Source organism: Sphaerodactylus townsendi, linkage group LG02, assembly GCF_021028975.2.
Source record: "Sphaerodactylus townsendi isolate TG3544 linkage group LG02, MPM_Stown_v2.3, whole genome shotgun sequence".
Classification (NCBI taxonomy): domain Eukaryota; kingdom Metazoa; phylum Chordata; class Lepidosauria; order Squamata; family Sphaerodactylidae; genus Sphaerodactylus; species Sphaerodactylus townsendi.
In genome coordinates this window covers 14,219,016-14,246,018 of record NC_059426.1, presented here as the reverse complement: position 1 = coordinate 14,246,018, position 27,003 = coordinate 14,219,016, and the positions used below count along the sequence as shown (strand labels likewise).

The window sequence follows — 27,003 nt, the reverse complement described above, 5'->3', positions numbered from 1 at the left end:
CTTTTCTATTGCTGGTTACAGATGCTTGACTGGCAGCATCTTTCTGTGAGTTTTGCTTAGGCATTACACATAGGATTTTTTTACTATGGCCCTTTCCGCACGGGCCAAGTACAGCGCCCTGGGGACGGCAAAAACGCGATCCCCAGGGAGCTGTTCGCATGGGGGATGCAGCTGTTTTGCAGCCGCGCCGCCCTCACTCCTCCCCAGCGGCGCAAAGCTGCTGTTTCCCAACCTCACTCCTCGAGCGAGGTTTTTGGGAAACAGCGGCTTCCAACGCAGTGGCTGGAAGGCGCCATCCCTCCCCCCTTTCCCAATTGACTTACCTTCCTTGCAACCGTCTGCTGCATCGCCGAGGCCTAGGGACACGCCCCCCCCCTGCCCTGCGACTCCAGAGCAGTTGCGCAGGGCAGGGGGGCGTGTCCCCTGGCCTCAGTGACACGCCGGACGGTCACAGGGAGGTGTGTTCACCTGAAAAGGGTCCATTTCCTGTCCCCTCCCCCCAAATTTTACATGCCTTTCTCCATTTCCTTGACAAGCCTTGTGAAATTCTCAGCTCAGGAGCTGCTGCACTGAAACCTTGTCTGATCGATACTGAAAAGAAGAATGAGAACAGTTGGGAAAGTTTGCAGAAGGGCTAGATCTTAGCAGCAACGCTTTGGTTTGCTTTTTACATGAGGAAAAAAGGCATCGTGAATTCTCAATAGCATTCTTTTGTCACTTGTTTGCCAAGCCTTTCTTTTTGTACGGTTATAGATGAGGTGCTAGAGACCATGAAAAGAAGATAAAAGAGTGAACCCCATATGCGATGAACATATCTGCACAGAAGATGGAGTGTGGACGTTCTGCAGTTCACCACAAGTTCTTGTTCCTTGCTTCTGGGATTCTGTTCCTTTTAAATTTTTTAAAAACCCTCTTGCTGTAAATTGTTGGTCATGTTAAATATACTTTGGGTGAAAAGGAACTGCTTACAGGCTGATACTTTAATTTGTGGTACTGCATTCCATATGTATGCACATACTGTAGATTTCTTTTGTTTTTGCTTGTTTGTAAAGCCATTTTGGGTTCTACTGGGGGGGGGGAAGTTGGACACAAATGATGTAAATAATGAAGTAAACAATAAAGTAAGTAAATAATTTCTGCTTGCCTCATGAGGTTTGGAACATCAGTGTCAGGGTACCGAACTACACAAGAGCTGAGAGGCAAATGAAAGAGGGCACAGTTTTGCAGGGGCCAACTGGAAGACGGGCAAATCCTCTCACTGTGCTGAACACTATGTACTCTGACCCTTGTACCAGACACCTTTGGACTCTGAATTCAGGTGAGAGACCCATGGCTTGGTGTACTGATAACCCCAGTGCTCACCCTGAATTGGCTTTCTCAGGTTGTGGATTTTGTTTTTTGACTCTTGGCTCCCTACTTCTCTCCATGCACAGCTCTGTGCTGTACCTGAAACCCCTGGCTGGCAGCCTAAGTCAGGATATCAGGCTATCCTCATGATTTTGAGTCATTGGAAATTGGGCTCTATTCATAGACAAATGCCAACGTTATGGTGTCTCCTCAGCAAGGAAACTGTGATGTCCTTATGAGTTGGACTGCAGAACAAAGAGTCATTAAGAGAGTCACATGGTGTAGTGGTTAAGAGTGGGTAGACTCTGGCCCCTTCCGCACACGCAAAATAATGCATTTTCAAACCACTTTCACAACTGTTTGCAAGTGATTTTTACTATTCCGCACAGCTTCAAAGAGCACTGAAAGCAGTTTGAAAGTGCATTATTCTGCATTTGCGGAATGAGCCTATGATCTGGAGAACTGGGTTTGATTCCCCACTCCTCCGCTCAAGCGGCAGACTCTTATCTGGTGAACCAGAATTGTTTCCCCACTCCTACCTTTCTGCTGGGTGACCTTGGGCCAGTCACAGTTCTCTCAGCCCCACCTACCTCAGTCTCACCTGCCTTCTGCGCAGCGAGGAAGGGAAAGGAGTTTGTAAGCCTTTTTGAGTTTCCTTACAGAAGAGAAAGAGCGGGTATAAATCCAGACTTTTCTTCTACTTTTGAATATTCTTCTTTGGGAGCTCACCTAAAAGTCCACATCAGACATAAGAACATAAGAACATAAGAACTAGCCTGCTGGATCAGACCAGAGTCCATCTAGTCCAGCATTCTGCTACTCACAGTGACCCACCAGGTGCCTTTGGGAGCTCACATGCAGGAGGTGAAAGCAATGGCCTTCTGCTGCTGCTGCTCCAGAGCACCTGGTCTGCTAAGGCATTTGCAATCTGAGATCAAGGAGGATCAAGATTGGTAGCCAGAGATCAACTTCTCCTCCATAAGCCCCTCGGGGACGGGGCGGTATAAAAGTGGAAAGTATAAATAAAAATAAATAAAATAATGGCCACCGGCCACATCCCTCATAAAACTCAGCAAGCTAGATGGGGTGTTTATTTGTAACTGTGTATTCACCATGGTCGGTGACTCTCCGGTGAGCCACTGCAGTCCGTGGCAGTATAAATTGATTTCCCAATTCTCATATTGCTTTCAGACAAATGCTTCTGAAATCCAGGTATACCACCGCTTCTGTTCTATAGCAATGGCCCAACAGCAGAACTAATTAATTGTCACGGCTGTGATGTGGAATGCCCTCTGCTCGTAATGTCAAGCTATCTGATTAGAAAAAGGCTCCCCAATCTGTAGTCTTATTCCACACTGCTGTTTAGTATGCATAAACATTGAGACAAATAATTTATAAACACGACCCCTCCCCACTCGCTCAGGGCATTTCTGTGCAAAGCTTCTATTAATTCTAATGCTAAATAATACAGAAGAATGACATGCATTCCAAACAATCTATTCTTTATGCCTTTCTTAAAGTACATTTTCAGAAGTGAGATATACAGTAGTTATTTATCATGTAAATCTGTTCCAGATGTTTAAAAAAACTCATAAACAAATGCTTATGAAAGCCAGGTATTAACGTGCTGTCATGTTACACCAGTCTCATTTCATACAAGAGCTGCTAGATACTCGTATGTCAAAAATATACAGGTGATTTGTTGATTTTATACAAGCATTTGTATTCTTCACAGTGTAGTGGAAGTAAGTGGAGCAGCAGTGATGTAGTGGTTAAGAGCAGGTGTACTCTAATCTGGAGGAACCAGGTTTGATTCCCCACTCTGCCACTTGAGTTTTGGAGGCTTATCTGTTGGACTAGATTAGCTTGTGCACTCCAAAACATGCCAGCTGGGCGACCTTGGGCTAGTCACAGTTCTTCTGAGCTCTCTCAGCCCCACCTACCTCGCAGGGTGTTTGTTGTGAGGGGGGAAGGGCAAGGAGATTGTAAGCCCCTTTGAGTCTCCTTCAGGAGAGAAAGGGGGGATATAAATCCAACTCTTCTTCTTCTTCTAAATTGGACATAAATTACTGCAGAAGAGCAACAACTGTAATTTTGCTAAATATAGACCAACCTACGGTACTATTTTTTGTGAGAATGGGAAACAATTCTGTGGGTTTTTTTTAATACTGCACATTAGTGTAGGAAAGATACTGTATGGGGTCAGTTCAGCTTCTTGTGACTTAATGATACTTAAAGAATGAACAATACTTGAAATGGAATATATATATAAATAATAAATAATAAATAATAAATATAAATTATATATATATATATATATATATATATATATATATATATATATATATATATATATATATATATATATAAAATTTATATTTATTATTTATTATTTATTATTTATAAACCACCCTCCCCCGGAGGGCTCAGGGCGGTGAACAAAACAAATAGATAGAGAACACATAAAATCAATAATATCAGGATTTAAATAAATCATTAAATAGTGGCTCTATATATGTTAAAACCAACCCCATTTAAAATGCAGTGTCCTAATATCAGATATACCGATGGCGTCCTACTAATAAATCCCCTGAGAAGAAAGGGGAAAAGGGGGGGAGACGGCAGGGTCCGCAGATGTTATAAAAAGGGGGGGGGCACCAGCGGCCGGACTCCCCAAAGGCCCGGTGGAACAGCTCAGTCTTGCAGGCCCTGCGAAATTCATTAAGATCCTGCAGGGCCCGCGTAGCTGGAGGTAGAGCGTTCCACCAGGCAGGGGCCAGAGTTGTAAAAGCTCTGGCCCGGGTGGAGGCCAGCCGCATCATTGATGTATTTTGTATATATGTATATTTGTATATATGTATTTTGGTCAAAAAAAATTGAACTAGAGAGACCTAACCCTACCTGTGACCATGTTGGTGCAGTCCCACAAAGCAGTGGTAATGCTGACGTGGCGAAGTAACCACGCTATTTACCTGACCTACCTGATTCCTGTTTTCAAATGTTACTGGGGTTATGTGGGACTACACCATGAGGAAGCAATTCCCATATTCCTGGGGGATGTTTGAACCATGTTTGTGTGAGTGTTTGTGTGCCATCCAGTCACAGCTGGTTTATGGTGACCCTGTAGGATTTTCAAGGCAAGAGACATTGGGAGATAGTTCACAGTTGCCTGCCTTTTCATCACAACTCTTGTGTCAAGACTTAAGGGCACCTCCCCTTAGTCCCATACTGCGTGAGTTCTTTTCTGAACCAAAAAAAAGACACAGTTCACTTGAATAAAGGTTATTTTATATTTATTTTAAAAAATGCAGGTCAATGACATCTATATTGGCATTCGCAGAAAAGTAGTTGAAAAACTGCTGCTAATAATATTACAGAAAGAGCCAATATTGTTAAGTCCACAGAATTCATAGTAGCACTGCCTTGGTTACATAGAAGCGAGCATGAAAATAATACTTAGCCAGGAACAAAGAAGTCAGTCTTGGAAAAGGGCATAAGACATCAAAGCAGCAAATCAAGCCAATATCCCAAGTAAAGATGGAAGATTTCTAAATTAGAATAATCTCAGCATGGTAGGGAAGGTATCACATGGTCTAAATCCTCCAATCAAAAGGCCTCCACTAATTAGCACAGCTGAAATAATTCGAGGTTGCGTTGTCTAAAGCAGGGGCCATGAATCACTAAACTATGGAGTTAACGTTGGAATTCAAACTCCAATTATCTCTTCCACGGTCATCGTGCCCTTGAACAGCTAGGCGTCAGGAACTGCCAGCTGAACTTGATAAGGGATAGTGAGAAAGAGACCCATTTTACTCTTACAAAAATCCTTGGCAAAGATGGCTGCTGTTATGCTAAGTCAAGATATGAAATTTTTTAATCTTAAAAAAAGTTCTGGAGGGGTCCTGAGACGTTGCTGTGGGGCGATCAGAGATGGGGACAGAGCTGGCTGCATGGCTCGGCCTGGGGCTCCTGCTTCTGGCGCTTCTCTTACCCACTCAGACAGATGGAGAGAATTCAACTTCTGCAACTCCCTTGCACAGTAATCCAAATTCAACTTCTTTGCCGTTGAGCACACTGAACCATACAAATACCAATACTACCAAGGGACATGGAAATGCACTTCAATCAGCTACTGGCCTCTTGATTTTCTCACTCTCTCTTCTATATATTTGCTAAGATACTTTGGCTGGAGAACTTTGCTGTTTCCTCCCCAGTTTTCCTATTCATCTGAGATGGTTAGACCTTCAAAAAGCAGCAATGAAAAAAGTACTGCAGAGAAAAGTACTGCACCAAGCCAATGCAGTTGAAGTTCTAGCCCAGTTATTGGTTCCAGTCCAATCTATAACGTTTCTGATCTGCTGCCATCTTCCCTGAAAACAATTCGACAACTGAGAGCCAGATGTTAATGGATCAACTGAAGTCTTCCACAGCTGTAATTGGAAATAGGAAATAGATATGAAATTTAACAAAGCAGATGTTCTTCACACCTTGCATTCCTTGGTGGTCTTCCATCCAAGGACTTCTCAGGGCTGCCCCTGCTTAGCTTCTGAGATCTGATGAAGGCAGGCTGTTCTGAAGCTATGCAGGTCATGTTTATATTCCCAAATTTCAAGGAGAGATCATGTTTTATGAAGATATGAATGGGACAATGGATCCCCCCCCCCCAAAAAAAAGAGAGAGAGATTTTAAAAGACCAGTCAAGGGAGACTCCCTGAAAATGTTTTAACATATATAGAATTGTTACAGTTAGAAGATGTGGAGTGGATTAAAGACCTCAAATACACAAGATTACATTTTTTCTTGGATATTCAAGGATAGATATGTGTTGGATTTCCACAACTTTAATCAGTAACTTAGAGCAGCCATTCTTAACCAGGGTTCTCTGGTACCTTGGGGTGCCGTGAGCATGTCCCAAGGGTACCGCGGTAACACTACTGCCCCTCCTCATTTTTGTGGTGTCTCCCACCTGCGCCAGCAAGGACATGGAGCTGGCCCATGGGGCAGGGCCTGCCACAAGGTCAGCAGCCACCCCCCCAGTGCTACCCTTCACCCTGGGAGGGGAAGGTGGGGTGTGTGGCAAGCAGGGGCAATGAGAGGGGAAGGTGGAGGGTGGCAGCAGGGGTACCGTGAGATATGAAGAGTGAGGTCAAGGGTACCCTGACCTTGAAAAGGTTGGGAAACACTGACTTAGAGAATATAAACATACAACTGAAGACATTTGAAGACATAATCCAATAGAAGTAATTTGTCAATCAAAAAAAGCAGAAAGGGAAGATGGAGACTACATTAAAATCTTCTGTTGTGATAAGAAATGTAGTGGACCAATGTAGGAAAGATATAGAAAAGACTTTTTGGAGATTCATATAATAGATAATATGCTGGTGGCAACAGTGTGGGATATCAGCAAAATGTTTATGAGAGGAAGATTAATACAGATTGCTGTAAAACAAAAGAAGGACAGGATGGAGCAAACCAAGAGGTTAACGGATAGATTAAAAGACTTGGAAGTATTGTAGTACAACACAAAAATCGTCCTGATAAAGTAATCTTGAAAGAGATTAATTAACTAAAAAATCAACTAGATTTGATGAATACAGGCCCTTTTTACACTGCAGCTTTATTGTAGAACAATTATTTGGGGTAGTCGCGGTTTTTGCACGATTTACGCACTGTCGAGCCCGGTGCCCCGGATCAGTTCCTGATCTGTTGCATATCCGACCCCTTACCTCACATTTTTCCTGTACCTGGTTGTATGTACACCTTTTTGCCAGGAAACGGTTTCACTCCTGATTGGTTTGGCTTGGTGTGTAAATGCAGGCAACTGCCCCACTTTTCAGATTCCCGCCTCAGCAGTGACGGGATTTCACCCAGCCAATGGGAAGACGCGGGTCAATTGCCGATGTGCACGTAGGTTTTTAAGTTTCATTTTCCTCTCTCTCGCCTCCTCCTGCTCCTCGCGGTCGGTCATGCATTCCATGCATTCCATTATCTTGGCGTATCCTTCCCCCGCCCTGAAAGTGAGACATGCCTGGCTCTTTCTCCCCTTTCTCCCAGGCATTGCTTCCCAGAATCCAATCATTTCCTTCCCTGTATTCGCTCACTCCCTGGATAGCCCCCCTCCTTTCTCATCTGTTCTAGCTTTTTCCAGGCGTTTGCACCTGAAAGACAATAAACAAACATCCCCCCCACCGCTGCCTTCTCTCTCTGTGCTTTGTGATTCAGCGGGTGTGACACAGGGCTAGAGCTACCCTAGGTGCAGGGAGGAGAGATGAGGGGCCGGCCAGGGTTTCCCTTTCCTTCCCCTCTCGGATTCTGGGTGTGTGTTGTATGTGTCGTGCCATGCCAGGTGTGTGTTGTGTGTTGCAGACTTGGGGCAGGTGGGGGTGGTGGTGGAAGCTGAGCCTGTGATCCTGCCTGGCACCAGAGCAGCAGCAGCAGCGACGGCAGCAGCAGCTGCTGCTGCTGATTATGATCAGGGTCCCGTTGCAGTGGAGCAGGGGGGGATGCACAGAGGGATGAGCCGGAGAGACCCTCCAATGTGATGATGTAGCAAAGCATTCGAAAAGTACCCGCCCCGGCACTGCACGACAGCCAATCAGGACATCCGTGACAATTGGATTTCACGACAGTGTATAATTTCTGGTTTCTGGAATCAGATACAGGACCAGACACCTTCCACTGAATGTGGCTAAAGTGTGTAAGACAAAAACTGCAACAAAAAGGTCCAGTTACTGCTCCACATGCCTTTACATGTTTTTACAGTGAACAAAGGGCCACAGAAAAAAACACAAAATAAAATGTGTGTTTTTTAAAGACCTTTCAAAGATGTGATCAAACCTGGAAGATATCTAGTACACTCTCTAATGAAAGAATTCAAAAGAAGAATGATTATAGGAGTGTAGAAAGGTGATATAATTATTCAGAGGAGATACAAGAACAATTCTTAGCTGATTTCAGATTTATATAGTAAAGGAAACTCAGCAGAATCAGGCACAGAGGAATTTATGAAAGGGATATCATTTGAGAGATTCATATATGGACACAGAGATATTCTAAATCAGTCAATCAATCAATCAATCAATCAATGACCTTTATTAGGCATAAGATAGAGTTTTAAAACAAGGATAACCAAAATAAGATCAAAGTCAAAATAACTAGTGTTTTAACAAAGCCAGAACTAGGAACTTTGCTACGTCTTCAGTAAATTTGGAACAGCGATTGTTTAAAAGTACCTGGATTTTGGCCCTAATGGAGAGAGTGTGGTTTAAATTGATGTGCAGCTCAATAAATAGTTTGCGGAGATCAATATGGCCATAGAAAATGTTTCAATCAAAGTCGAGGAGCAGGAGCGGAACCTTTCATGCAAATGAATGCGAAGATATTTTCCTCAAGTTGTTGCTATAGGGAAAATGTTGAAACGGGCCTGCATAAAGATATTCTAAATCAAAATATCACAATCCATGAACTATCACAAGCAATACAAGACTTGAAGAACGGCAAAGCACCAAGTCCAGATGGACCTATATTTTTAAGAATCAACGAGAATTATAAAGGGAAACGCTGGAAATGCAAAGAAGTAGATGACTCCTTTTACCATAAATGGTGGAGATGTAAAAAAGTGGAAAAAAACATTGGGAACAAATACATGCAGAAATACAAATAAATAAATACATTTCCTATGAAGACCAAGAAGAAGAAGAAGAGTTTGGATTTATATCCCCCCCTTTCTCTCCTGCAGGAGACTCAAAGGGGCTTACAAGCTCCTTGCCCTTCCCCCCTCACAACAAACACCCTGTGAGGTGGGTGGGGCTGAGAGAGCTCAGAAGAGCTGTGACTAGCCCAAGGTCACCCAGCTGGCTTGTGTGGGAGTGTACAGGCTGATCTGAATTCCTCAGATAAGCCTCCACAGCTCAGGCGGCAGAGCTGGGAATCAAACCCAGTTCCTCCAGATTAGATACACGAGCTCTTAACCTCCTACACCACTGCTGCTCCAAGACTATGTTATTGTTCAAATTACCAAAGAATCTTACAAGCAACTTTGAAGAACTGTTTCAATAGAATAGCGCTTGCAAAACACTGGGAAAACAAATAACGGGAATATACAACAATGACTAAACTAATGAGCTTTGTCCAAGGGCAGCCCAATCCTAAGGAGGGGACACAAGCAGCTGTGGGAGCCAGTGTAGGGTTGTGCTGGCACATTTGCCCACCCCACTGGTGTAGTGACACTTATGTCAGAGGGCAAACTGGGAGGTAGCTGGGCACCCCAGAGGTCCATGGTTCTGGGCTCAGAAGAGAGCCTGGCCCCCAGAGGTGTGCGTTTCCCTGCCGGCACCATGCAAACGGCACCGGCTTCTTGGTGCCTCCATTTCCCCCCACGCTTCTCTTCTCTTTCTGCTGAGCTCTGCAGGGACAGGGAGGCACACCCATGCTGCCCTTCAACCCCTGGGGGTCAGAGGGCAGTGTGGGCATGCCTCCCTGTCCTTGTGGAGCTCTGCAGAGAGAGAAGGTAAGTGTGGGGAAAGAAACTCTGTGAAGAGTTGGCTTACGCGGGCCGTGGCAGCTCTGGGGCCGCTTAAACCTAAGCGAGTGAATGGCCCCGGGGCTCCACCAGCATCATATATGCCGGTGGGAAGCCGCTGTAGTGGCCCGTGCAGAACGGGCCCTTGTGAGGTAGGTTGGGCTGAGAGAATGCTGACAGAACTGTAACTAGGTTCTCTAGCGGACTTCACATGGAGGAAGAGTGGGGAAACTACTGCAGTTCTCCAGTTTAGAGTCCACTGCTCTTAACGACTAACCCATGCTGACTTATTAATTCATTGATTGATTGATTGATTGATTGATTGATTGATTGATTGATTGATTGATTGATTGATTGATTGATTGATTGATTGATTGATTGATTGATTGATTGATTATTTGTTCTTCTATACCACCCTATTCCCGGGGGGCTCTGGGCAGTGTACAACATAAAATTCTATCACAGTAAAACCAAATAAAAGGAGCAAAGCTTAACTACATAGATAAATTACAAATTATATGGCTCCATCAATTATAAAAAAGTAACTACTAGATCCCTTAAAAACAGTGGTTGATACAATGAAAGACATCCGGCAAGACCCATATTTAAAACCCTCCCCCAAAGGGTGAGAATGGCGGGCCCTATTAATATAGAAAGACCCTGATGTGAAAAGAGCAAGAGGGGGCACCTCATTCAGCGGCTGGTGACTGCAAAGGCCCAGTGGAACAACTGAGTCTTAAAGGCCCTGCAGAACTCAAGATCCCGCAGGGCCCGGACAGCTGGAGGGAGAGAGTTCCACCAGGCAGGGGCCAGGGCCGTAAAGGCCCTGGCCTTAGTGGAGGCCAGCCACATCATTGAGGGGCCGGGGATCACCAGCAAATTGGCCTCTGGTGAACGCAGAGGCCAAGTAGGGACATATGGGCTAATGCAATCCCGAAGGTATAAGGGTCCCAGGCCATGTAAGACCTTAAAGGTCAACACCCACACCTTGAAGATGATTCGGAAGTCGACTGGGAGCCAATGCAAATGGCGCAACACAGGCTGAATATGATCTCGGAAAGCGCCCCCTGTGAGCAAACGAGACACTGCATTTTGAACCAGCTTTAGTCTCCGAATCAAACACAAGGGAAGGCCCGTGTAGAGCAAGTTACAATAGTCTAGCCTGGAGGTGACCATTGCATGGATCACAGTGGCTAGGTCTGCTTGGGAGAGAAAGGGAGCCAACCACCAGGCCTGACGAGGGTGGTAAAATGCAGTCCGGGTTGTAAAGGCCACCTGGGTCTCCATTGAAAGAGAAGAATCCAGGTGGACCCCCAGGCTGCGAACAGAGGAGGTCGGCACCAATGAGACCCCCTCCCACACCGGCGGCTGGAAATCCCCAACCACTCCCTTGCTGCCAAGCCAAAGGATCTCTGTTTTCGATGGATTCAGTTTTAACCTGCTCTGCTGCAACTAACCAGCGACAGCCTCCAAACAATGCTGCAGGGGCGGTGACCGCTCCCCCCTCCATCAACAGAATGAGCTGAGTGTCATCACCATACTGATGACAGATCAGCCCAAAGCTCCACACCAACTGAGCAAGGGGTCGCATATAGATGTTAAGCAACAGCGGGGACAATAGCGCCCCCTGGGGTACCCCGCAATGAAGCGGGCACTTCTGGGAGGCTTGGTCCCCGCACCACACTTGCTGACTCCGCCCCCGGAGAAACGAGACAATCCACTGAAGGACAGTGCCCTGAATCCCGGAAGCGGCCAGGTGGCGGGTCAAAAGATTGTGGTCAACCACGTCAAACACTACGCACTATAACCACACTGTTGTAACAAGGATTGTACTTTCCCTGAAGATGAAGGTTCATAGCTTGGGTGTCGTGCTAGATCTTGGTGGGAGGCTAAGAGTTTTTCTGTGGCACAGAGTACCTTTTCTCAGCTTTGGCTGATATGCCAGCTATGGCCTTTCCCTGGAAAGCAGCACGCAAGTTTTCCAGATCGATAAATGCTCCACGATGAATCTCACATTACATTTTGGCCTGTGCAAGGGGTTGTGCATTCACACGTCAAGATGCACAATGTTGTCTTTGGGATTTGATGCTCTGTACGGAATATTAATATGTGGATATGAATATGAATGTTGGTAATATTAATGCAAACAATATTAATATTGCAGTCATTTTTTTGGCAAGGAGATGAGCCGTCATAAATCATAATACAGACTTTGGTGCCATCTCTTCCAAGAAAAGCAATTAAACGACAGCTATATAATTATATAGTCAATAACAAATTCCCTGTTATTGGACAGGATAATCACAACAGAGTTCTTTGCCTTGATATTATCACACAAGGAAAATTCAGTACATATTATGTATCCCTTTGGACACCAAAGTAATCCTGGATGTAGAAGGTCAATTCTAATAAATATGTACCGAATCAAAAAACCAGGCTACTACAAGATTCATATTTTTTTAAAAGGGTACAGTGAAAGCAGTAAATATACTAGGAAACTGCCGTATCTTGTCTGCCAAATATACTCCAGAGCTCAAAACAATTATAGGTGCTTTAATAAAAGTGTATCCATGGGATAGTTATCCTTCTTAAATACATTCATTGGAAGTGCAGGCATGAACTACCTCAGTGTTCTCCTGGATGAAATTGATGGAATGATATCACTTCTCTGTATCTTTAGATATTTGACTGTTTTATTGGTTGCTTGGACATTTCCATGCTTTGAAGAAGAAGAAGAGGAGGAGTTTGGATTTATATCCCCCCTTTCTCTCCTGCAGGAGACTCAAAGGGGCTGACAATCTCCTTGCCCTTCCCCCCTCACAACAAACACCCTGTGAGGTGGGTGGGGCTGAGAGAGCTCAGAAGAGCTGTGACTAGCCCAAGGTCACCCAGCTGGCGTGTGTGGGAGTGTACAGGCTAATCTAGTTCCCCAGATAAGCCTCCACAGCTCAGGCGGCAGAGCTGGGAATCAAACCCGGTTCCTCCAGATTAGATACATGAGCTCTTAACCTCCTACGCCACTGCTGCTCCTTGCAACGACTGCCAAAGAGGACAATATTAATTTTACATGAGGGCTTTGAGATATTTATTCCTGGACTTCTCGGCTGTATTCTGGGTGTATATATACTGTATATGTTTATTATTTTATTATTTATTTATTTATTAGATTTAGTATACCGCCCTATCCCCGGAGGGCTCAGGGCGGTGAACAATATAAATATTATATATAAAAATATATACATACAATTTAAAACAGTTACATTCTAAAACCACGTCCCACGAAACCCATATACGACCCTCCCCAGAACGGAATAGTGGGTCTTGTTGATGTTAAGGACCCCTGTAATCGGAGGTGGGGGGGACAGAGGCACCGTCCGCATCAGCGGCTGGTCTCTCCAAAGGCCCGGCGGAACAATTCGGTCTTACAGGCCCTGCGGAACTCTCCAAGGTCCTGCAGGGCCCAGAAAGCTGGTGGTAGAGTGTTCCACCAGGCTGGGGCCAGGGTCGTAAAGGCCCTGGCCCGAGTGGAGGCCAGCCGCGTCATTGAAGGGCGAGGGATCTCCAGTTAATTGGCCTCTGCTGAATGCAGAGGTTGAACCGGGACATATGGGGTAATGATTGTTGGGGTATGGGTTATATGTTTGGAATTGTATGCTAAGCACTTTTTTTTTACTATTTTGCACATATACTTTTATTAAAGTATTTACAATAATTTTGAATACTAGAGTCTATTTAGTGGCCAGGGTACAGTGGTTTCCTAGTATATTTACTACAAGATTCATTCCTATCCCCACATTAAAATAGATATACAGATTTTTTTTGGGGGGGGGGAAATATGCATTTGAAGAAGCAGTTGGCAGGGGAGGGGTATTGTTCATTTACAATTTAGGTGTTTGAAAGGAGAGCAAGAGAATAACCATAGACCAGGGGTAGGGAACCTGCGGCTCTCCAGATGTTCAGGAACTACAATTCCCATCAGCCCCTACCAATTAGCCATGCTGACAGAGGCTGATGGGAATTGTAGTTCCTGAACATCTGGAGAGCCGCAGGTTCCCTACCCCTGCCATAGACCATACAGCCCTGCACTACACCCAATTGAGGGACAGCATGGTGTAGTAGTTAAGAGCAGGTGGACTCTAGTCTGGAGAACCAAGTTTGATTACCACGTCTCCACCTGAGTGGTGGACTCTTATATGATGCATCTGATTTGTATCTCCGCTCCTACATTCCTGCTGGATGACCATGGGACAGAACTCTCTCAGCCCCACCAACCTCACAAGGTGTTTATTGTGGGGAGAGGAAGGGGAAGGAGTTTGTAAGCCCCTTTGAGTCTCCTTACAGGGGAGAAAGGGGGTTATAAATCCAAATTCTTCTTTTTCTTTCATTATCCTTCCTTCGTCCCTTAGGCAGATTCCACATGGGCCAAAAACAGTGGTGTGAAAACAGTGCAAAAACAGTGTAAAAGGGTTTAAAATGGTATAAAAAGGTTTACACCATTTTCACACCATTTTCACACCACTGTTTTTGGCCCATGCGGAATCTGCCTTAGTATCCTCCCAACCAAACATTTCTGTACTGTCTTTAAAAAACCTCAACTTTCATAATAAAAAAATCAAAATAAACTGCATGCTTACCAAGTACCTTGTCAATTTTCTCCATTCTCATTCACTATGTTATTGGCCAATCAGTTTGATGACAAAGCCAGTAATATCACTTGACAGAAACTGTACCTGACTGATTAGAAATTTCAATCTTGCTGCCATATTGCAGCTTTGGTTTAAAACGGGAATCTCTTCATTCAGGACGACATCATCACTCGTGCCTACTTCAAGCCACTATTATCTCCTGCCTTGTTTCTACAGAAGTTGCAGCTGTGGAAGGGTTAAAAAAAATTGTACAAGAAGGATAAGAGCAAAGTAACTCCCTATGTGGACCATGAAGAAGAGTGAAATTATACGTACCTTTCTCTACAGCTCCTGTGTTATATTATTCTCCACAGCCCTTCCCCAAATTTATTGCACTATTTCACTCTGCACATAAAAATCCTTCTTTTAGTTCTGTGCTGACTGAGGTCTGCAAATAAAACAACCTGTACCAGAAAAACAAAACAAAATAAAAACACTTGGTTTTTTCCCTGTGTACAAACTCTTCTATAGAAACACAGGGTCAGAATTTCTCCGGGAACATACTATTTTCGATGAGTAAGCTGAATTGGATTTCATGCTACAGTATCTATGTACAAATAAGTATTTTTAATTTTTTTCTCTAACCTTCATAAATGGTCCGAAAATTGTTTTCATGCTGCCCCATTACCTTGAGCCAATTTTCCTAACCTATTGAGTTCTTCTGTGCAGTTTTTGTACAAAACAGGAGTTGGTATCGAATCCTGACTAAAATGAGTTGGAAGAAGGGCGATCCTGACTCAGGGGGGTCAGGTGGAGGGTGGGAAAATAGGGTTGTCCAACTCCAGGATGGGAAACTCCTGCCCTATAGAGGAAAGGGGCCCCAGTGGGGTACAGTGTCAAAAAAACCATAAGAACATATGAACAAGCCTGCTGGATCAGCCCAGAGTCCATCTAGTCCAGCACTCTGCTACTTGCAGTGGTCCACCAGGTGCCTTTGGGAGCTCACATGCAGGATGTGAAAGCAATGGCCTTCTGCTGCTGCTGCTTCCGAGCACCTGGTCTGCTAAGGCATTTGCAATCTGAGATCAAGGAGGATCAAGATCGGTAGCCATAGATCGACTTCTTCTCCATCAATCTGTCCAAACCATTTTTTAAAGCTATTCAGGTTAGTGGCCATCACCACCTCCTGTGGCAGCATATTCCAAACACCAATCACACGTTGCGTGAAGAAGTGTTTCCTTGTATTAGTCCTAATTCTTCCCCCCAGCATTTTCAAGGAATGCCCCCTGGTTCTAGTATTGTGGGAAAGAGAGAAAAATGTCTCTCTGTCCACATTTTCTACCCCATGCATAATTTGATAGACTTCCATCATATCCCCCCTCAGCCGCCTCCTCTCCAAACGAAAGAGCCCCAAACGCTGCAGCCTCTCCTCATAAGGAAGGTGCTCTAATCCTTCAATCATCCTCGTTGCCCTTCTCTGCACTTTTTCTATCTCTTCGATATCCTTTTTGAGACGCGGCGACCAAAACTGAACACAGTACTCCAAGTGCGGTCGCACCACGGCTTTATATATAAGGGCACGACAATCCTTGCAGTTTTATTATCAACTCCTTTCCTAATTATCCCCAGCAGAGAGTTTGCCTTTTCACCATCCTCAAAAGCATCCATTTTCTCCAGGGGAACGATCTCTGATGTCAAGGAAAGAAGTTGTAATTTCAGGGGATCCACCCCTCCCATCTGGAGGATGTGAAAAAAAAGAGGCACTTAAATAGAATTGTCTTATAAATCACCTTTATGTATGTGTGTTGTTGCTTTCAATTGCTTGAGTCATCTTGGTATAACACACCTGTGTCCTGTTGCAAGCTGTTACTTCAATGTTTCGCCTGGTGGGGTGCTGTGTGGTTCCCGGGCTGCATGGCCGTTGTTCTAGTGGCATTTTCTCCAGACGTTTCGCCTGCATCTGTGGCTGGCATCTTCAGAGGATCAGAATTCGGGACTTGCCTGGAGGCTTATTCGAGGAGCCATCTTAAATAAATGTGTACAATATCAGAAAAATTGGGCCAAAACTTACAAAAACTCTGGCAAACTGATCTCTGTGGTCAAGGTAGACGAGCTGTAATTCCAGCTCCCATCGGGCGGGGGGGCATCCCTATCTTGACTGGAGAGAAACCATAACAGAAATCTGAATGTTTGAACTGAACGGGAGTTGTTGCAAACTTGTTAACATCCCCACTTCACCAACTGCTTGCTTGCCAGGAGGTAGTAACCTTTTGGTCAGTGATGGTGAACCTTTTTGAGACCGAGTGCCCAAATTGCAACCTAAACCCCACTTATCTATCGCAAAGTGCCAACCCGGCAATTTAACCTGAATGCTGAAGTTTTCGTTTAGAAAAAACTGGTTGGCTCCCTCTTCCTCTGCCCCACCCACTCAAGCAGGGGCCAGCCTGCTGTAGCCTCCAGCAAGTCCCGTGCACACCGCTCTGTGCCTAGCATCTCTGCTTCCTCTGCCCCCCCCCTTGGGCAGCAGCCACCTGGAGCACAGGCACCAGGCCCGCCAGCCGAGTCGTCCCTGCTCACCGCGGTGTGCGCACATCGTGCTCAGTGGCCCAGGCCAGCCTAGATGTGAGTGTGTGGGGAGATTTTCCGCCCCCCACATGACGAACTCTGTGTGCGCGTGCCCACAGAGAGGGCTCTGAGTGCCACCTCTGGCACCCGTGCCATAGGTTCGCCATCACTGCTTTTGGTGGTCTCATGCCCCAAGGACATTCAATTAGCCTCAACCACAGTCAGGGCTTTTTTGGCCCTGGCTCCAGTTTGGTAGGGCTCTGTCAGCAAAGACCAGGGCCCTAAGGGACCCAAACCAGTTCTGTAGGGCTTGTAAGATGGAGAAGTTCCATCAGGCTTTTGGTTGAGGTCACTCATATGTCCAATCCATCTTGCTGACCTTCCAAACTTTAACCTTAATTTATTTTTGTTGAGCTTCCCCCCAGTTTCTTCCAGTTTAAACCTTCCCCGTAATCTGAAGGTTTGATATCTCCTCTTCCCCGTCCTGAATACTGGAATCTGACAGGATGTTGGGGTGAGAGATCTTAGGCTTTTAGGCTCAGATTTTATTGTTCACCATCTTACGAATTACCGATGCTTGTTATAACAGGTCAGCTTGTTTTCATGTTAAATTAGTATAATTGCATGCTGTTTTAATATAACGTGTATAAACCGCCCTGAGCGTTAAGAACATAAGAACATAAGAACTAGCCTGCTGGATCAGCCCAGAGTCCATCTCGTCCAGCACTCTGCTACTCGCAGTGGCCCACCAGGTGCCTTTGGGAGCTCACATGCAGGAGGTGAAAGCAATGGCCTTCTTTTCGTAGCTGTTAGTTCTCGGAAAGCACTCCTTGGTCTTGCTATGGCATGGTAATCTCCCAGATCAAGGAGGATCAAGATTGGTAGCCATAGATCGACTTCTCCTCCATAAATCTGTCCAAACCCTTTTTAAAGCTATCCAGGTTAGTGGCCATCACGACCTCCTGTGGCAGCATATTCCAAACACCAATCACACGTTGTGTGAAGAAGTGTTTCCTTTTATTAGTCCTAATTCTTCCCCCCAGCATTTTCAATGGATGCCCCCTGGTTCTAGTATTGTGGGAAAGAGAGAAAAATGTTTCTCTGTCAACATTTTCTACTCCATGCATAATTTTATAGACTTCAATCATATCCCCCCTCAGACGTCTCCTCTCCAAACTAAAGAGGAGTTAGTCAGGAAGAGCGTTAGTCAGGAAAGAGCGTTAAAGAGCGTTAGTCAGGAAAGGGTGGGTTAACAAATCTAATAAAATAAAATAAATAATACATCAAAGGATTTTTGGAGCATTCCGTGATAGTCATCATAAGGTCACCATATCAGCCTCCCATACATTTAGCTCAGGGACCTTATTTTAACATCATGTGATGGATTAATTTAGCTCTTTTCAGGGAACAGCTCGGCGATGGGCAAGGCTAAGATTGATTAACATTTGAACACCCTTTCAAGTCCTCCGACAAAAAGAGTAAATTGCTAGTGATAGGAAGAGCCTAGGCTGTCAGTAAGGGAGATATTTAATCAGAGGTACATTTGTTCTCTTATATGTAAGGAACTAATCATCCCTGGTCTGATCCTACCTGAGGCCAGTGACTCACCGAAATGAAACGAGCGGGAAATTTATCTCAGGAAGGGCTGACGTTTTTGACCCCTGTGACAATTGGCTTGAGATAATTGGTGACACATTGTTGATCCTTTGAGAAAACACTTCCTGCTGGGCATGAGGGATTGACCCTGGACTGAAATTCTTTATTGGTTTTTATTTTCTCAGATGTTCGTTCACTTCAGCCATTAAAAGAAATAATCGCTTTAGACAGGCAGAGCTGAGTTTGCTGGCCATCATCTCTGGCCAACAGCCTGAAGCTACCACGATCACACCCAAGTTGGACAGGGTTTTTTATTTTTATTTTTATTTATTTATTCTTTGGATTTTTATACCGCCCTATCCCCAAGGGGCTCTGGGCGGTGCACAACAAATAGACAAATACAATCATAAATAACTAAAACATTTTTAAAAGCAGCGGTAAAAACAATAAAAAGACTGAATATAGTAACTACAATAAATATAGGTATAAGTGGCATCCGACAACCCCAGTTTCAAAATCCTCTCCCAAGAGGGAGGGACGACAGGTCCTGTTAGATGACAGAGGCCCAGGTGTAAGGGGCCAATAAAAGAGGGGGGGCACCATCAGCGGCCGGATCCTCCAAAGGCCCGGCGGAACAGCTCTGTCATACAAGCCCCGCGGAACTCACCGAGATCCCGCAGGGCCCGGACAGCTGGAGGAAGAGCGTTCCACCAGGCCAGGGCCAGAGCTGTAAAGGCCCTGGCCCGTGTGGAGGCCAGCCGCATCTTTGAGGGGCCAGGGACCACCAATAGATTGGCCTCAACTGTGTATCCCCCTGTTACACAGAAACTGCATATATTTTCAAACCAAAGGTAAGGAAAACAAACATTTACTTGTCTGTCCTTGAGGGTTAAATTCAATTGCAGTGTTCAGAGTTGTTTCCATGATAACCTGACTTGGCTTGCTATCACCATTAGGGTACGTTCTGATCCATTTGGTATGTTTACAGAGTACTCTTCAACAGATCTTCTTGGAAATATCCCACATTGGGCTTGATCCCAGGAAAATGCTGTTAGGATTGTAGCCTGCATTAATAGGACCCGAAGTAGCTTATAACAAGTCAAAATGCAATCAAATGCAATACAAGAAATACAGTTTAAATACATAAAACAAGACAAGTTGCATCTTAGGGCTGGTCCAGAATCCTGTTGGACTAGTTGTCCAAAGCCACAGGACATGAGTAAGGACACCCAATCCTTCCTTTGCCTCTGGTTGCCCACTGCCACCCCAAATGGCATTGGGGGAAAAATGAAAAATTCACTGGCATCATTAGTGTCACTGGCAGGCACTCAAAGAAGCATTGGAAACTAAACGATAAATACTTTTTGGGGATGCTCTAGACCAGGCCGATCCTGCATTGAGCAGAGAGTTGGACTAGATGGCCTGGAGGGCCCCTTCCAACTCTACGATTCTATGACTCTACCCATGCACAGATTTGGGAAATCATCATCGCTGGATTGAAGAATATATTCAGAAAATTAGTATGGGAGTGGGGAGCTGACACACAAAAGAAGGATAAGAATCCAGTTTCATATTAATCACAATTGAGGTTTTTATGTGGGTCCAATTAATTAAGGATTCGTCAGCATCTTTAAGTCTCTATTACACCACCCATATTTCAATTTCATTTTTGTAGCAAGCCTTGTTATTAAGTAGCTGTGGTTTCCTGTTTATTTGTTGTTGTTTTGAAATCATTTTCTTTCCATAGATATTTAAAATGTCAAGATTAGACTGACTGCTGGGAACTAAAGGGGAAATTGTGAATAGCTTGAATAATTTTTTTTTAAAAAAGCAGGCAGAAATTCCTGTGAATATTACCCACAATTATCCTGCCTGAGAGATTATAACAAGAGACAGGGCTGTTCTTTGTAAGGGTCTGGTGCTCCAGTCAATGATAAGACTCAGAGAAGGTTCAAGAGCTTTAATCAGAAATGTGTCAGCCCAACGGCCAGGTAGCTGAATCTGAGATTCAAACTCCCTGGCCCCAGTATATACTTTAAGGTTCCAGTTTGGTTCAACCCATCAAGCCCCCACCTTTGCATTCCCCCAATATCAGCATGAGAAAGCAGTACTACAGATTCATTGTTTTGAGAAAGGCGAGTTACTCCCTGTGAAAGAAAGGTCGTTTCCCCACTTTACCTCAACTTCAGCATTGCTGTAAGGGCGAACTCAGCGCGCGTCATTACTTGGCATGCTCCTGGAGCTTCCTAATTCCCACGCTCAAGGATCATCATAAGGCGCCATTTTGAGGAGCGCCAGGAATGACGTGTGCTGAGGGGGCGCGACAGCGGCAGCGGCGGGGCGGCTGCATTGTTGCCGCCCCTGTAGTGGGGAGTGCTGGGGGACCCTTGCGCTTTGGGGGGAGAGTAGGGCGCAGCAGCAGGTAAGTGGGGAAAAGACTAAAGGTAAGAAGTACTTGGTAAGCTCTATTGAACTAGTTACATGCAAACAAAGAAAAGAGGCCCCATGGCCTTGGGGCAGTGGAAATGGAATGCCCAGCTGTTGCTGGTCTGGATACGTGCGCTCTGGCAGGCCAAGAATGGCGCAGCCTGACATTCTTATTGAACAGAGTGCAGGGTATGCTAGCTAATATTTTATGATGTTTTTTTGCAGAGAGTGTGAAACGAGAGGATCGTTCTTTTATTCTTAGTGATCGATTGCACCCTTTGGAGATCTCGGCAGGGGAGGGCCAAAGATCGGTGGCAGAACTCATTTTGCATGCAGAAGGTCTCGGGTTCAATTCTGGGCACCTCCATTTAAAAAGATCTCAGCAGGCATGTGAAAGATCTCTGCGTGAGACGCGGAGACTGCCAGTCAGAGTGGAGCAGACCATTAGGCAAGCTGATACCAGCCTTGGCTCTCCATGTGAAATACGGGGCTAATTATAGCATCTTACTGCAGAGATTTTTTGCAGGGATTACAGTCGGTGTGTGAGGCACTGTGTGTAACATAGGTATTAAGAGGGATTCATGATGCCAGTATAACATCGTGATTTGTGATGTGTTGTCCAGCGATTGGCAAATGTGATGGACATTGATTGCGAAAGTGAATTTGGCAAAAATTCTGGGTAGTGGCTGTGGCTTTTCTTGTTCACATTACTCCCATATAATTGCCTCTCAATGTACAACAAACACATCATTTGAAATAACCCATAGCATGGTTATTATGTCACCAAATACATGAATGTAGTCCCATAGTGGGCATTTCTAGTATAAGGGAATCTCGGTGACCTTTTAACATGACCTCAAAGGATGATCATTTTTTGTTATAATTGAGAAGTAATGCAGTTTCCCAATATCGACCTTGGCATTGCAGAGATCAAGAGGTGTGGAAAACCATACTCATGCAGCCAGTGAACTAACTCTGTGGCAAACTGGGCCATATGTTTTCTTTCACCTCAGACTTTCACCTCTACAAAACAATGCAAAGACTATTTACGCACTTGTGGCCTCTTTCGCATTGACCTTCCCTTTCCTTTGGGTTGTGTTCTCAGATATTCACATATTTCCCCCTCTCCTTTGTATAGTTTTAATTTTCCACCAAAAATTACGAAAAAAACATAAAAAGATTTAGGAAAGAAAAAATAGATACAAACAATTAAAAATATCCAAGCTTTTTTTAAAAAAACAAAACAAAACATCATAACCGGGGGGGGGGGGGATTTCCACAAGGAAATGAAATGGCTCTTATTCAATTCAATTCAATTTATTGGATTTCATAGCAAGCCCCTCTTTTTATCACTAATATTTATTTATTTATTTATTTATTTATTTATTTATTTATTTATTTGATTGATTGATTGATTGATTGATTGATTGATTGATTGATTGATTGATTGATTTTAAACCACCCACCCCCGAAGGGCTCTGGGCAGTGTACAGAAGGCCAAAACAATGTTACATACAATAGGCCTTTGTATTACACACCATAAAATACATTAGGTAAGTTAAAACAAGTTACAAATTTCTTAGAACCTATAATATCACAGAAAAGGAAAGAAAAGAAGAAGAAGAGTTGGATTTATACGCCCCCCTTTCTCTCCTGTAGGAGACTCAAAGGGGCTTACAAACTTCTTTCCCTTCCCCCCTCACAACAAACACCCTGTGAGGTGGGTGGGACTGAGAGAGCTCAAAAGAACAGTGACTAGTCGAAGGTTACCCAGCTGGCGTGTGTGGGAGTGGACAGGCTAATCTGAATTCCCCAGATAAATCTCCACAGCTCAGGCAGCAGAGCAGGGAATCAAACCCTGTTCCTCCAGATTAGAGTACACCTGCTCTTAACCGCTACGCCACTATGCCACTATATCAGGATGAGGGCGGGGAGAGAGGGGGAGGAAGAGGGAAAGGGGAGGGAAAGCGGGAGGGAGAGGCCGGTCAGTATTCCAGCTGGTTCAACTCAGTTGCTTCAACTTCTACTCAGACTGGCTTGGTGGAAAAGCTCTGCCTTGCAGGCACTGCAGAATTGGATAAGATGCAGAATGCAAAAGTGTATCTGCTTGGTGTTGATCCGAAAAGGACCTAACATCAGAGTTTAAAACCAGCGATGGGACCAGATTGCTAAACTTCATAAACGCTGTGGAAGGCTGCCACTTGGTTGGAAATGCCACGGAACTCCGTGGCTGTTCCTCTTTCTTGGGTAAAATTACAGTCCCTAGGATTTCAGTGTGGCCTAGCTGCTCTTTTTCTAGGATATTGAGAGGCTTGATTAAATGATGCTGAGCCCGCTGATATTAGCAGACAGATGGCAGGCGATCAAGATTTCATTACCAAACGCCAATTTTTGTCTTGAGGTGAAAAAAAAAATGACCAGCTGTTCTCCATTGCCGTGCCTAAGGGAGCTAACTGCTCCGCTTTAGTCAGTTACAAAACATAATAACAAACGTCCCTTAATTAATTTACATACATTCAGCTTGGATTATTGCCATTCTGATAGCATTTCAAAAGAACTGAGGTGAAACTAATTATGGGCTGCATAATGCAAATAATGACATTTCCACCATACTATAAGCAATTGACGGAGCATTCCGTTTGTTCTTCCTTCCTCGGGAAGGAAGCGTTGCCCATTTTGTTAAAAGGTGACAAATGATAATGACTGGTTTGCATCAGTCTGACTTGTAAAATGTCACTTAATAACATTGTGATCATTTAGGAATTTGTTGCTGATCCTTCCTAAATGATCACAGCAGGTGAACGCAGGGACACATGAAGCTGTCTTATATTGAATCAGAGCCTTGGTTCATCCAAATCAGCATTGTATACTCAGACTGGCAGCAGCTATCTACAGTCCCAAGGCTGAGGTCTTTCACATCCCCTATTGTTTGGTTTGTTTGGTTTTTAACTGGAAGCGATGGGAATTGAACCAGCGACATTCTTCATACCAAGCTGTACCACTGAAACATGGTCATGAAAAGGCAAGTGCATAAGGAGAGATAACTTTCCAATTCCAAAGCCTTTATTGGCATTATAAATTACAGAGTTAGTAAAAAGGGGCATTTATCTACTAACTGAGACATTAAAATATTAAAATACATTAAAACAACGTTGAACATTCACAACATTCATGCACACATAAGATAATTTAGCCGTTACTACTATGTAGGCAATGATTGCGCCTGACCAAATAGTTCCTCAAAAAACTCGCAGCATTCTCACATATGAGATCACAGGAACCGTTGAGTAGAAAATTCATAGTAGATGGTAGCCTGACATTGTTTGAGCTCTCTATCAATGGACAGATGTATATAGAGAGTAACGACTCGTACATTGGACATTCCAGTAGTACATTTTGAACAGTCTCAACAACGGCCATATTACATTGGCATAACCTGTTCTCATATTAAAATGGCGTCCGCAACGGAGCGTCAGCAGCGGAGCTCCGTTACATTAAGTTTTAATTAAGCTCTCTCCGGATTTTAGTTAGTTAGTTTTAGCCTATACAGAGAGTTTGTTGGCTTGACTGTGGCGCTTAACACCTGTGGGACTCGATAACAACTTAACAATTAAACAAAGCTGGAGCGAAATTTGGAAGCTGAAACGACTGCGGCATGAGGTACTCGAATCCACCCTGCTTCTCCTCACCTTGTGCTCCGTGTTTCTCGCCTCCTGTATGGGTTGCTTTCTCCGTGGCCTTAGCCCCTGCCTTGGTCCCTTCTGCTGTATCGAGGGACCTTGCGTCCGCGAACCGGAGAGTTTGGAGTTGGGGGAGACGACAACAACGAAGGCTCTCCCCCTGCAACTCCCGGTGGTATATCGGCGGCTCTCGGCAGGACCTTTGGCAAACCGCCTTAGCGGTTTGGGGCGGCGGCGGCAGCGGCGGCAGCGGCGGCGACGAGCCGTTCTTTTTGGTGGGTGAGATTGCGGCCTCAACGGAGGCCATAGTCCCGGCGTGTCTCCTCTGCCCTTTGGGTTCCCGGGCGGTCGAGCAGTGAGAGTGGGTCGCGGCGAGCCAAAGGCCCCAAAGTGCGGCTGGTGGAGGTGTGATTGGTGCAACTGGAGAGACAGACTGCTTTGGAGAACAGTTGGGAAGATCGGTCGATGCAACGGAGATATAGGTTGCCCTTACGAGGACATCGGCTGCTCTCCCGAGACTCGGCGTGCCGGTGGTGTGAGGACCGTGCAGGCCGGGGATCCGAGGAACAGCGAAGGGTGTAAATCGGCATCGAACTTACCTGATGTAGCCAGAGGCGGAGGCCCCCTGCTACCGCCCTGTTCTATCTACATTCAATCCAACAGCTCTTCAAGCTTGAATCCAAATAAGTGGCTTGCCGGGTGGTGGGAGCCCCGTGTTTTGCCTCTTCTGTCCACCAGAGGGCGCAGGGAACTGATGATCATTGTTCCCTTCTACCATCCATGGACGCCCTTTGTTGACTCTGGTTTTGACCTCGTCCCATAGTCCCTGCATCTATTTGTGGGTCATAGGCAGGTGCCTACGACCGACTACATCTGCAGCTCACTAGTGAGAGTGTTGAGCTGCTATATTTGAGGGACTGGCGCAAACTTCGCTCCCCCCACCCCACATTTGTCTGGTTAATTAGTTAGCAATATATTGTTGGAATAGTTGCTTAATGTACTGTAGAATCAGTGGACAGTCAGTCAATGGTTGTAAGGTGGAATGTTTGGTTTATTTATTATTATAGCTAGTATTAGTTAGTAGTAAGCTTAGTCCCACCTATAAAGTCTTAATTTATTGTTAGTAGGCTATTAGAGGAACAGAGAGTGGTGGGGATATGGGGGCGCCATTGGGGCTGGGGATCCCAGTTTTAATGGGACGGGGTAAGTACGGTAGGCGGTGGCCTTATATGAGAAGACAAACGAGATATGGGCATGCTCGTTCACCTTCTGACCTCCTCCTCGACCTATCCTTCCAAGAACGGCGGTGGTCGGTTCAGGAGCACCCTGCTTCAGTTCTGGTGTTGATCAATGCCAGACCATCAATAAAAACAGTAGTACTGGGTGATTTCAGGCACCGTGATGGACCTTGTATCAACGTAAACCTGGGTGCGCGGAAGGGGAGACAGTCGCTTAATGGAAGCTTCCCCACCAGGTTTCGCTAAGGTACTTCCACCAATCGCGAACATCGGGCCGGGGCGTGGCAATGTTCATCCAAGATTCCATCCCTTTACGGCTATCCCGGTCCCGCAGATCACCGGTATGGAGTGTGTCGTCTAGAGGGTTGGCAACGGAGAGGTTGGCCGTCCTCTTGGTGTACCGTCAGCACTAAGGGACGGCCCGCCATGGTTGCTGGAGGTGGTGTCTGACTGGGCATTGAGGTTCCCAGACTTATTGGTCTTGGGGGATTTTAATGTCCATGTTGATGCCGCCATGTAGCAGCTGCAGACCTGGTGTCAATTATGCATGACGCTGGCCTCTCCTTCTTAGTAAGTTCTGGCCCCACTACCAGGCTGGTCACACGCTGATTTGGTCTTCGGGTCGGGAATTAATATGGCCGATCCTCTACTGATAGAGTGCCATGGTCCTACCCATTATGCCCTTAAAGGTTCGGTGATGTGCCATGCCTCCCCTGACTAGGCGACGGACTGATTTATGTCCGCCCGCTGAGACTTATGGATCCACTTGGTTTCCTGAATGCTCTGCGGGACTTCTGAACCTGCCGCACACTCGATGAGCAGGTGGGCACCTGAACGCCTCCTGGCTTCCGATGCCATCGGTGACAGCTCGGGCGCCCTCTGGCGTCTCCCTGCTCATGGTATTGGCCCGGTGGTATACCGAGGAGCTAATACGCCATATGAAGCAGGAGCTCAGACGGCTAGAGCTTATGTGAGGAAATCTCGCGACGAAGCGCGCCAACATC

General features: G+C 45.3%; 1 long non-coding RNA gene across 1 annotated transcript in view; it reads right to left on the bottom strand.

The window, feature by feature from the left end:
• Positions 1-14,829: 14,829 nt before the first annotated feature.
• LOC125426802 overlaps positions 14,830-27,003 on the bottom strand; it is a 52,113-nt gene continuing 39,939 nt past the window's right edge. Inside the window, exons 2-3 of the long non-coding RNA XR_007243576.1 lie at positions 16,284-16,518; positions 14,830-14,957 (exon numbers count right to left, since the gene is read on the bottom strand). This is a non-coding gene — a long non-coding RNA (uncharacterized LOC125426802). The remainder of the gene's footprint in view (positions 14,958-16,283; positions 16,519-27,003) is intronic.